This window comes from Pollicipes pollicipes, unplaced genomic scaffold (assembly GCF_011947565.3).
Source record: "Pollicipes pollicipes isolate AB1234 unplaced genomic scaffold, Ppol_2.1 Scaffold_7261;HRSCAF=8764_pilon_pilon_pilon, whole genome shotgun sequence".
Taxonomy (NCBI): domain Eukaryota; kingdom Metazoa; phylum Arthropoda; class Thecostraca; order Pollicipedomorpha; family Pollicipedidae; genus Pollicipes; species Pollicipes pollicipes.
The window spans coordinates 39493944-39506057 of record NW_023597054.1 but is presented as its reverse complement, the minus strand read 5'-3'; the positions used below and the strand labels follow the sequence as shown (position 1 = coordinate 39506057).

At 52.3% G+C, this 12114-nt stretch overlaps 1 pseudogene; it reads right to left on the bottom strand.

The window, feature by feature from the left end:
- Nucleotides 1-4167: 4167 nt before the first annotated feature.
- Nucleotides 4168-11801, bottom strand: LOC119111410 (facilitated trehalose transporter Tret1-2 homolog; annotated as a pseudogene).
- Nucleotides 11802-12114: the final 313 nt, after the last annotated feature.

Below are 12114 nucleotides of genomic sequence, written 5' to 3'. Positions count from 1 at the left end.
CGCCACGTGCGTGTCGTCCTTGTCGCGTTCACAACCAAACGCAACGTCTTACAAGCTCATGCAATAAGTGCAATACGGTGAGGCATAAGCGAACTCAATAACAGAGAAATACGTTTCAATATGATCATCAATCTGACTGGAGCCTTGAGATCCACACGACGGCAGCTAAGTCTGCAGTCATTAGTCTAATCGAGCCGTTTATTTAGTCTGCACGGCACCATTGACAGCCTCACATATGGTACCGTAGTAATCAAACATGACACCACCAGCTCCAATCGGGGGCCAAAGGACCGAACAAATGCTGTGCTGCGAAAGACTGCAAGGGAGAACACAACTAACTGGCGTGCAGAAACGCTGCACAGCATGAATGGATGGTAGAACATTTGTGTGGCTTAAGAACGTGACACAAGACCTGGTCATCTTTTCGAAAGTGTAGTCTTCACCAACCAATGTGCATATCTTGTTGCATTCTGAGCGCGAACAGGGATATAAACATCTGAAGGGAAGTCGTGTCGGCGAGAGCGGGCCTGCGGGTTGCGTGCTATGCGGCATACCACACCATGTGCTGGACTGAACCAATGTGGATCTTCGATGAAATTACATAAACCGAGTCGATCTGAAAGCAACGTGACCTGACGTAAATAGGGAACGGCCTGATGTATATCGGCAGATTGATATGACCTTCCAATTAACTGGACATCACAATGCAAATAGCATTTTCCAAAGACAGCTTAAGCAGGTTTGTGATCAATGGAAGCGTGATACACGTCACGAGTAGTAATGGAAACCCCAGACCGATGATCATCGGCGTTATTTTTTCTCTCCTCGCACGTGTGTTGCTATATGTTTCACTGCCCATTTCGATGAACCATAAAGATGGCTCGTAAGGTTCGTCATCGCTACTGGGGCTTCACAATGCACTCAGCAACTGAGACTGAATGTCGTCGCCCACCTCTCACCTCAGTAAAAAGGGCGGTCACCACGGAGAATCGAGCCCCTTGCCTCCGGTTTTATGTAAGGGAAGCTTCATCACTGCATCGTCGCAACCTCCCGCACTGTCCATGTATATCTGAAGAACGATCAGCTGCAGATGCGAGTAGATCTGTTTTTAGCTTATGACAGTAGGAACACAGTTATATATAACTCAGAGATGAAGTTCAGGTGCATATTCAGTTAGATGTTCTTCACACTTTACACTGGTTACGATGCACTGCACGCTGCAAAAGACTGCACCAATGCTTCTCTCTGCTGTTTTTCTGTTAGGCGATCGTGATAGAAGCTCTGCTTGCCAGTTACATATATTACATATACATAATTTGTTATATATGTGTATGTAATATAGAATATATAAATATATATATATATATATTATTTGGCATCTATATATAAATATATGTACATATATAAATATGTGTTAAGATGATAAGCCTTGGAATAGAAAGAGTTACGAACAAAATAACTGCGGCATGCTTTCGAGGACACTCGGTGCAAGCGTCATGCACAGGAATGTAGTTGCTTATTCAGCTGGGGGAGGGGGCAACTTGCTTAAGCACGCAGGGTGCTTACGAATACCTGTATTGGAAGAGAGGTGCTTTCCTTCATAGCATAGGATGATTTCGGATAATTTCGGATAAAATTAGCTGCAAATGTCCCTTTCAATACGCCAAAACGAGTATTTCCCTCGATTCCGCTCACTTTTTTTCAAAGTTGGCTTAATGTCTCCCCTCCCATCTGGAAAGGAAACTACACCACTGCTTTGCAGTAGATTTTTATTGGTCGTCCCAATCCGTTGCACCGGATCCGTTCAGAGGTGTATGATCTTTTAACGTTAGTCGTGAGGTAGTTACTGGGAAAGAAATCCATAAATACTGCGTCGAGCAATCGAAAGGCGTCAAAAATTCAAGCGTCTTTACGCCTTCGGTGGCATGAAAACAACGTCATGTTTCGGTGTTATTATTTCAACATGACAGGTTTTTGTGTTTAAAAACGAAACACACATCTAAAACGCCGCATTTTTGTTTGATAGCATACAGAGGGGGCAGTTCCGACTTGTTCGTGACTGGCAGCTGACTGGTTGCATCTATTCATCATTTGCATCTTGCAAATAGGTACCTGGATCTTTATTATCGCCTCTCGTTTGGCCTGTACGGCTAGTGAGTGCAGTTATAAACAGGGCACAGCATCGTTTCCCTCCCCTACCTAGTGCATGAAGGCATGCATTACCCTCTGGATAGGTTCCTGACCGTCCATGGGCAGAAGAGGCTTTCATGGAACGGATAATTCAGCGGATACCTGAACCGCGCGGATAATCCCACAGCCTGGGCGCAAAGTCTGGGGAGCATACGGGTGTGCGAGTGCAGGTACCACTTCAGAAAACACTGCCAATACGCCTGTTACAATCAAACTTCATTACATCACTTAAATAATAACATTAAACTGTATATCCCAATTAAGATGTGTTGAACAGCATCACACACTAATAATGGCATGATCAGACTCGAAGCAAAGCGTTCGTTGAAAGCTTGGCTATCATTAGAACCTGAAAAACTTACAAGCATGGGGACGGCAGGAACAACATTTATCGAGGAAAAGTTATGTTGTACCCACATTAAGACATGCCTCTTGAAGGCATATGCTTGGTCACAAGGCCCATAACCATAGTTGTCATCAGTATTTATGACTACCGCTAACAAGTTACCAAACACCTGCGCAGAGCGCTTTTATGAACATCATATCTGGTCACACCCAAATACGTCGTGGAGCAGCGTGCACATACGCCAAAAGGCTTTCAGTTGTTGGCATGTTGCAGTTAAGCTAGGCTAAACTATATTGAGGTTAAGCTAGACTTTGAAATTAAGTCCAAGCACTTAACATATCCGCAAAGAGATTTGCTAACAAAATAAAGGTGATTTTTAACAATCGTTTGGCTGTGATCAGTGGCAGTGATTTGGCGTATTGGCAGTGATCCCTTTCGATAACGTTTTCTTGGCTGCTTTCTTGGCTCCCTTTGGGCCGGATCTGCGCAAATGCGTGGTCTCTTTACGTCCTTCAGAGATGCTTACTAAAAAAGGGGAAGGAAGTTGTGAGGTGTCAAGAAATGAGGAGGTGTGGAACGGTCAAAAATTCTTACTTCGAGCTTCAAGAGATTCGTAAATTACGCACAACTGCAGGTCGTCACCGACGTTACGTCTACGGGCTATTTGCGGGACGCAAGTATCTGTATGCTCGTGTAATGGGGATCGGGAGCCGTGTCACATACATCAGTTGAACCAGTAACCATACGGAATCCAAGATGGGGATTTTCAGTTTTTGCTGACCTGTTTTAAGCCATATAAAACAACCAAAGGGCGAGAAATCATAAGGTAAGATAGGGTTTCCTGGTGGGCGGGGCCTATTTCTTTTGCATCCAAACAACTTTTGATTGATCGTGACGTCACAGTCAGCCTAGTGCGTTGAGTGTCGGACCCTGGGACCAACACGGGGAGTAAACACAGGCCACAGGACGTTGGTGTGCTGTGGCTGACGACGAACTGAGGAGAGCAACAGAGATCATGCCGTTTAAATGTTGCTTTATGCTTCAGCGCAGCAACCATTAGACCAGACGCATGTTTGTCATTGCATTATAACTCGCGATGCTGAAAAATAATACTAGACCGACCAAGCTCACCACATTGGAGAAACAGCGCAGTGGAAAGTTCAGAAATGGCAGATGACGACACGGTAAATCATAAATGTTGGCTTTCTAGAGATGCCTGCAGTGGCAAACATGTAGACCAGCAAAGCTTCCTTCAGCTCGAACTGAATGCGGGGCAGATCTCGAACCCTTCTTCAGCCAATCAAGCTGTTTTTGGGCTTCTCTGATTATATCTGGTGGATATCATCGTTCATTTGTACCGTCTACTTATTTCTTAAAGGTGCTGAAAAACACTCTAGGACACGGTGAATCCGTGGAGCTGCAGCGGGTCATGATCCCTTCTCTCGGATATGTCTGTGAGCCATTGCTGCTGAGTTGTTACAAAAGCTGCTCTCCCTTCTGCAAAAAGTGCACGGCGATCTTATTCGCTTATGTTTAGTTTGATATGGTCTGGCCCGCCCGGTTGATGAACTTGACAACTCTGACAGCTGACACTCGGCAGGTTTGGTCTGCGACTTCGTTCATGCAACACGAAAAATTTTGCAATGTATTTCGTGAACGATTAAAAACACACACTTCACGAAGCTAATCGCATGCGTTCATGATGGGCAGATGCATACAAAATGAGATCATTTGTGTACTTATAACGCAGTGAGCATAAATTCACCCGTTACTGGTACATTCATTAAATAGTTCCACCCGCCTCAGGCATTTAAAACGTGCCTTTACTTGCTCTGGAGTGAAAATGGAACTAACAGTCACATTCAAAACGAGTAGGCACCGCGTTAAATATCGCGTAAGGTCGCGTAAAAGGAGGTAGACGGTGGGTGATCGGTGCGGTGACCGACGCAGTCCTACGCACCAACCGTTCACTGGGGCAACAACACCCCTGCAGCCAACACGTTCGGCTCAGACGCAGGTGGCCCGCTGTTCCATCTCCTGGAGCTCCTTGCCGCGCGTCTCGGGCACGCACGCCCGGATGAAGATCAGGCAGAGCGCCGAGACAGCCGCGTACAGCCAGAACACGCCGTGCAGACCCAGCGCCTGCTCCAGGTCCACGAACGTCTTGACGCTGACGAAGGCGCAGCCGTAGCTGATGGAGTTGGGGAGCGCGCCGAGGCCGCGGTGCCGCAGCGGGAAGAGCTCGCCGATCAGCAGCGACGAGATGGGCCCGACGCCCAGCGCGAACGCCACCTGCAGCACGAGCACGCACGACATGGGGATCCAGTCGAGCGGCGCGCGCTGGCCGGCCGTCAGCAGCTGGCTGTGCTCGGCCACGTACACGAACGTGCCGAAGCCGGCCAGCGCCAGCGACATCAGCGCACTGCTGACCGTCAGCAGCGGCAGCCGGCCGACCGTGTCGATCAGCAGGCCCGAGGTGAGGCCGGCCAGGATCTGCAGCACGCCCATCACCACCGCCGCACCGTGCGCGCTCGCGCCGGCCGCGAACGTCTTGGACAGGATCGGCACCGCGTAGAAGTTGAAGGCGCTGACGCCCGAGAAGCGCTGCAGCACCATCAGGCCGCACGTGACGAGCAGCGGCCGGGCAAGCGCGCGGCACTGCGCCGGTCGCGTCGGGCTGCAGCAGGCCGGCTCGCCGCTACTGTACAGAATGTTGGCGCGCATGACGCCGTGCTCGGTGCTGACGTCGGCGCGCGGCCCGCGCAGCCACTGGAGCGCGGCGCGCGCCTCGCGCTCGCGACCGCTCACCAGCAGCGCACTGGGCGTCTCGGGCAGAGCGCAGCAGGCCAGCAGTAGCAGCGCCGGCCCCACCGACACGGCCAGCGCCAGCTGCCGCCAGTCCAGGAAGCTACCCAGGCTGAAGCTCAGCAGCATGCCGACGTTGGAGGCGACTTTGGTGACGGCGCAGAGGCCGCCGCGCACGCTCGGATGCGCGATCTCGCTGACGTAGACGGGGGTGACCAGCAGCACCACTGCCGAGCAGACGCCGCTGACGAACGCCGACACGTGCAGCGCGTGCACGGAGCCGGCGCCGGCGGCCAGCCACCAGGCGGCGGCGAAGGGCAGCGCGGCGGCGGCCAGCACGCGGCGCCGGCCCAGCCGAAGTGCCAGTCCCCGCCGGCAGGCCGCCGACCAGCGCGCCCAGCAGCGACAGGCTGGCCACCCAGGAGCCCTCCTCCGGCGAGATGGCCAGGCCGCCCAGCGACGCCGGCCCGGCCAGCGAGGCCAGCGCCGGCGAACTGTAGCCCTTGCCCAGCCCGACCGCCAGCGGGCCCATCGAGACGGCCAGTGTGGCCAGAACCTGCCGCACAAGAAGACGGATATCAGGGCCACGCGGCGGGACCATCGAGATGGCCAGCGTGGCCAGAACCTGCCGCCGGGGGGACACGGGTCAGGCCATGCCCGGGGTCCAGTGGGCACCCAATCCAGGTCCAGCACCAGCAAAGCCGAACCAGAACAGGAACAAAACAATGAGGGTGTTTCTGACCGGAGGGGCTTGAACACCACATTTGGACTACTCGAATCGAATGGAGGTCGTGGGAACTGACTGGGAAATGATGGCACATATGTAAATGTCCAGACACTCGTATCATCAGTCATTTAAGTGAAACCGGCAGGCACAAAGAGACGATCTTAATCGCATCAAGTGGCATTTATATAATGGTACGATCTAAATCACTTTAAGTGGTTCCATACTGAAAAACTAGGTCAGCAGATATACTCCGTGCTTCTAAACTGGGACATCTTTACGTCTTTATTTACAGAAAGCATTCAGGTATCCAAAAGTGAAACAAGCTGAGTGGGTCTCCAAAGTAGACCCCTGCGTCAGCTGTCACGTGACGTGACCGTGACCTGACCCAGGCGCAGCGGCAGAGCGATAGCGCTGGGTCGCCACTGGCTGGATGCTTTTAATACTAATCAGCAGCTAAGTTTTTGTTAACGTCACACATGCTTATGAATTTTGTGAGAAACGGTGATGGGAGAATTGGCCGACGGCGCGTTTCTACCAAATTATTTACGTTATATTTGGAGCACCTGCGGACTTGTGATTGATTCCAACTTCATTGACGAACAGCTAAGCAAGTTTTCGAATCGGCATTGTTGTCGGATTCTGGTGACCGGACAACTTCCATGCACAAAATGCATCCATCACAAGGTCGGGATTTTTTCCCTTCTGGTCGGCTAACGTTACTACATACATGACCGTTATGTAAAGCAACTTTACATTCTGTACGGCTTTAACCAGCAAACGTTTCAAGGACTTGCAACTGACGATGTTTCCATCAAAAGACAAAATTCAATAGCATATCACAATGCGACGCAGCTGAATCCGGAAGCCGTCACACGTCACTCCAGACCGCAGACCGGCGGCCATTTGCCGACGTTGTCGCGCTGGGCGCAGAGGGCGATGTCAGACAAGGCACCGCTGCACGTTCTGAGGAGTGACCGCACGACTGCCCCGGCTTCGCAGTCCTGAGCTCGCCGCGAGTCTGGCAGACAGCCCGAGGCGAGACGCGCCTGCTGACGGCCCGCAGTCGCAGTTACCTGAGTAGCGTAGTGCGCCCGGGGGCTGATGAGTTCCAGTGTAGAGCAGGTCATGGCCGCAGGGTCAGGTCCACATCGCCACCATCGCGCCTGGGTCTTCGCTCACTGCGGAACAGACGGACTCAGGTCACAGGTCAGCAGGTGCGGCAGCGCGTGGGGTTGGATAGTCACACCGGTCCGCCAGAAACGCGGAACCTCTGCCCGCTGTCCTTTACGCCCATTCTGTGCCTCTGAGCCGCGTTCGGGATCCGCTCCGTTGCTTCCTCTCATTCCGAGCCGACTACTCACTTGACGCCCGTCACTGCCTCTGCGTCACTCTCGAACTCTGGCGACGATCCCGTAAAGGCTGCCCCACGCGCGACCTACCTCAACCTTTGTCGGCACCGCGGGGGCCTGGGAGCGGCGGACGCCCACGGCGGCGCCCACCCGAGCGCAGCCGCCGTCAAACGTATACAGAGCGGCGGGGGCGCAGAGTTTATCTCAGCTGCCGCCGACCCCGCGGTTGGGCCGGCACTTTTTGGGCGGGCTGCCGGCGCCGGCCGGGCGGCGCGCGACTGGCTGGCACCGGCTGGACGACGAGGAAGCGCCCTATCGCCGACCGCACACCGCAGCAGCCGCGGCGGCGCGGCGGCCGGCGAGCGGAGCTCCCAGTGCCCGGGGCGCGACCGGCGAGCGAAGCTCGTGGCGCGTGGGGTGCCGCCGGCGAACAGAGCTTCTGGTCCGCGGGGCGCGACCGGCGAGCGGAGCTCGTGGCGCGTGGGGTGAGGCCGGCGGGCGGAGCTTCTGGTGCGCGGGGCGCGGCCGGCGGGCGGTGCTTCTGACGCCATATGGTAACAATTCCGATAGGCGTTCAAGGCATTTCCACGTTAAACTTCACCGATATACTGCCACCGCTGGTTTGGAGGCCTAAGCCTGCAAGACATTACCTGGACTTAGGTAAAACTAAAAGCGTTCGTCACACAAAGAGGATGTGCAGGGACCAGAATGCATCTGAAACGACGCGCGAAAGCGGGCAGACTAGAATGTTCGAGCTCACTCCCGAGGGATACGCGTGGCGAGCGGCGCAGCTGTAACCGCTGTCCATTTGCCGGTAGCGGAGCTGCGCAGGCGGGCCGGATGAGCGCCGCGCGTGGTAGTCCGACGCTGGCACTGCCGGCCGGCGCACTCTCCTGCCCCCACGAACCGGCCGTCGCCGCGGGCTGAGAGCGCGGGCAGGGGTGTAGTGACTGACGGCCTTCTCCGCAACTCAAACAACCTGCGCCCGCCGCAGCTCAAATAACCGGCCGCTTTCCTGCATTAGGGCCCGTTGAATGGTGCCATGAATAACATGTTTTGTGAAAGATTTAGGTAATCGGGTGCAGTGGACTGGTGGCTTACGCGATGCGTTTTAATAAGCATGATCAGTTTTTGATTGCCTTAAAATTATCTTAGACGCTCTCATGTATCTCATCTAATATGTTATACAGTTATGTGCAGTGTAACCGAATTTGGATTCGTCTGTGTGAGCTGCCGCGTTTACAGTCTTCGCTTAAACTGTCTGAACTTCGAGTATTTGACTATGTGAAGTGAAGCGCATCACTGACGTTGTTAACTGAGAGAGCCTTAACGCCTCAGCTTGACACCACTGCTCGTGAAGCTCAGTATGATCCACGTGACCGTGCAAATACACTGCACGGGTGAGTTTTATTTATAACGGGCCCTTGGTTAATGGTAGGACTGAGACTATATCAAACTTCTTAATCTTCTTCAATGTGCATAAATTTGCACAGTTTCTTCCTGGTTCACTTGACGCCTTTTTGTCAGGGTTCTGCCCGTGCACCGCGTTGCCTGTGTGAAGTTTTGGCCCTAACATGAAGCCACATGGCAGAATGGAAAAAATGTGGTTTTGATCACACGACTTTGTTCTTAGTCGATACCAGAAAGCCTGATAATTCGATGGAATTAATGCTGCGAGAAACGTTCTGGCTTTCAATAATTCGATGTTTTTTTTCCACTTAGCTGACGCCACAGACAAGCAGCATTCCGTAAATGGCGCGTTAACAGTCTCAACAAGTCAATGGTAGCCATTGGCGCTTCCGGTCACTTCGATTGTAAAGAAGCCAACAGTAGTGTCATCCTCCTAAAATTTCGAACGTAAAAATCATAAGCGGGCACGTGGTGCACAAATAATAAATAATTAGCTTTATCGGAGCTGCAGCCACTCACACACGGTGTTTTGCAATTGTTCACGCGCGAATGGCGCGGCGGTTTATGAGGCCCCTGTGAGATTTCAGTCAGGAGACACTATGTGGTCGCCGTACCCGGCAAGAAATTCCTGTGTACACCCCTGCGGATATTGTGGTGGGTGGCCCAGGCACCTTAGGCATGGACAGAACTTCGCCAGTAGTGCAGCATATTTGACATCTGCTTGAGTTATTAAGTTAACGTCTATCGCCCGCAAACGTTTAAAAAAACGCGGATTAGATTTTTGCGATACAAAAAGTGACCATTTTCTGATGACAATAAACGTGTTGAAGTGATTTGAAATGTGACGCAACGGCCAGCCGCATTCTTCGTTGGCCAAATTTTCTCAGAATAGACCCTTTGACATACATGTGAAAGGCACTAATGCGCCAGACAATTTCACTTTAATTTCGAGCAAATCGATCTAGTATCGGACAGCCTTTCACAGGCTGTGCGTTTCTACCGCGCACCCATACGTGACCAGACATCTCCTTGGTTACTTGTCGATTGATTTGTCGGTTCCATATAAAGCTGTTGTAATGCACAATAATCGTAAAAGTGTGACAGGAGATTGACGTCGTAAAAAGCGCCCTCTCAACGCCCTAGCCGAAATATTTTCATAACCTCAGTAGTCTCAAACCAGTATTGGTTCCATGACCTTAAATACGATTTTAAATTGCGATTAGCGTCGTAACTGGGCAGAAAGCCTTCGTGCCTCCGGCGAGCACGGAATACAAAACGGAATACTTCTATCCATAAAATATTCGCTGGGTTCATGTCATGGAATTGCATCAACAGTCTCCTGAACTGTAATGACAGGGTTAAAAATGTGCTCGCTGTTGATGCAACGTGCCGACTAATATCATGTTACATAAGTAATGCTCTTTTAAGCGACCAGACGACACTGGTGTCAAGTCCGGAAATTGGTCGCGATATTGCATTACATTGACTGCATTGATTGATATTGTATGAGCGTTAAGTTTGCATGATCAGTAAAAATAGTCGTTAGTGATTTAATTTAATACCGAGTTTTTCTCTAGAGTTCATCGTAAAAATATTTTGAGCACGCCCGATCATTGTAAAACAGCAGTTCCATTGGGCGGTAGTGCGCTGTCCATCTTCGAAGCAAGCTGCATCCAAAAATGTGGCATTTGTTATTATTCTGGCTAAAACTCCGCGCACCTTCGACGTAAAAGGCCACAAAATGGTCAGGCATTTGGGCACGTAACACCAGTTTAAAGGGAATGTTTTACCTTTGAAGACATTGAAGCACGCATCACATATGATGAAACAAACTCGTGCATAACTGTTGGCATTTGTTTCAAGTGGAAAAGACTGCTGTAGACAGCACAATTCTCTGCTTAGAAAATATGCCCCTCAATGTGTTATGGTTTGATTACGTCATCGCACCTTGCACAACATGGAGTGAGAGCTAATTCATGACCGTTATATCTGGAAATCGCGCCAAAAAAAACGTCAGAAATGAGCGCCCCGACAGTTCTATTTTTCTTAGCATTGATCGCCGTATGACTAGTGGAATGACAGGATTGCAATGATATTATAATGACGTCATGAATGTTAAGATGACTTTGATATACTCTCCAGATATAATGCTCCCTCATTTTCGCGGGGGTGTAGTTCAAAAACTAGAGGGGCTTAGGTATTATGCAGGCAGGATTGTGAACAACACCGAAAGGCCCTCAAGATGGCTATTTCAGTTCAAAACTCCACATAAATGTGGAACACTTTTGTATGGTGATGCATGGCTTCCCTTAAGCTGAAAAATAACTATGCGCGCAATGCTCATTTAGCGAAACGTGTAAAGAATAGCTCCAGTGTTCATCGGCATCAGGCAAAGGAATTCAAACAGGATAGAAATGGGAGTTTGAGGTGGCTGTCTGCGCTGAGTTGCTGACCGAGGCCGACTGACCTGTTGGGTGGAGCTGAGCCCCTGGGCACAGACCCCTCAACGGATCTCACAGAATCGTGAGCTGAGCGGACTGCGAGCCCCGCCCCATCGCACTGCCAATGCTGTACCAACAACCACCTCTCAGATGCAGACAACTGTCGCACACATGTTTGCCACACAGCTTACACGGGCAACCATAGCAACCGCGTGTTCAACTGGCGTGAACGCGGGACCGTGACCTCCTGCGCATCTTGATCGTGCTAACAGCGGCTGAATAACATGAGAGCGCTAGCGGGTACCACCGTTTGACTTAAGAGCTGGCCGTTCGAGGAGTTCAGATACCTTCCTTCCATCCGCCCCGCCCCCCCCCCCCCCCCCCCCCCCACTCCCCTTCCGTCACTCACCTGTATCGCCTGCGTCCGTCCGCGTGCTTCGTCACGTGTTCGGGCCACCACTCTGGATCGCACCAGCCACGCGCCCTGTGTCACGAGCCAGACGCGCGCACCCTCCCCCGCCCGCCGTCCAGACCGCACTGGCAGCCGGCTGAGCCGAGCTGGGAGCCGGGCGGCGCCGCGGAGTGGCGCGCCGCCGGGCCGGGCCCGCCGCCGCGACCGGGCCAGCCCACCTGCCCCCTCACCCGCTCCTCCCCCTCCCCCCTCCCGCAGACACGCCGGAAAGGCGGATGATTGCGCCGGCACGCCGGCTCCGCTTTGATTGTCGGGCCTTTGAAGACGGGAGGCGGAGGACGCCTGCGGGGCGCGGCCGCCGACTGGACACAGTAATTCAGGCTCGCGTGCGGCTGCCGGCATCCGCGTCATTAACAACAATGGAGACGAAACTA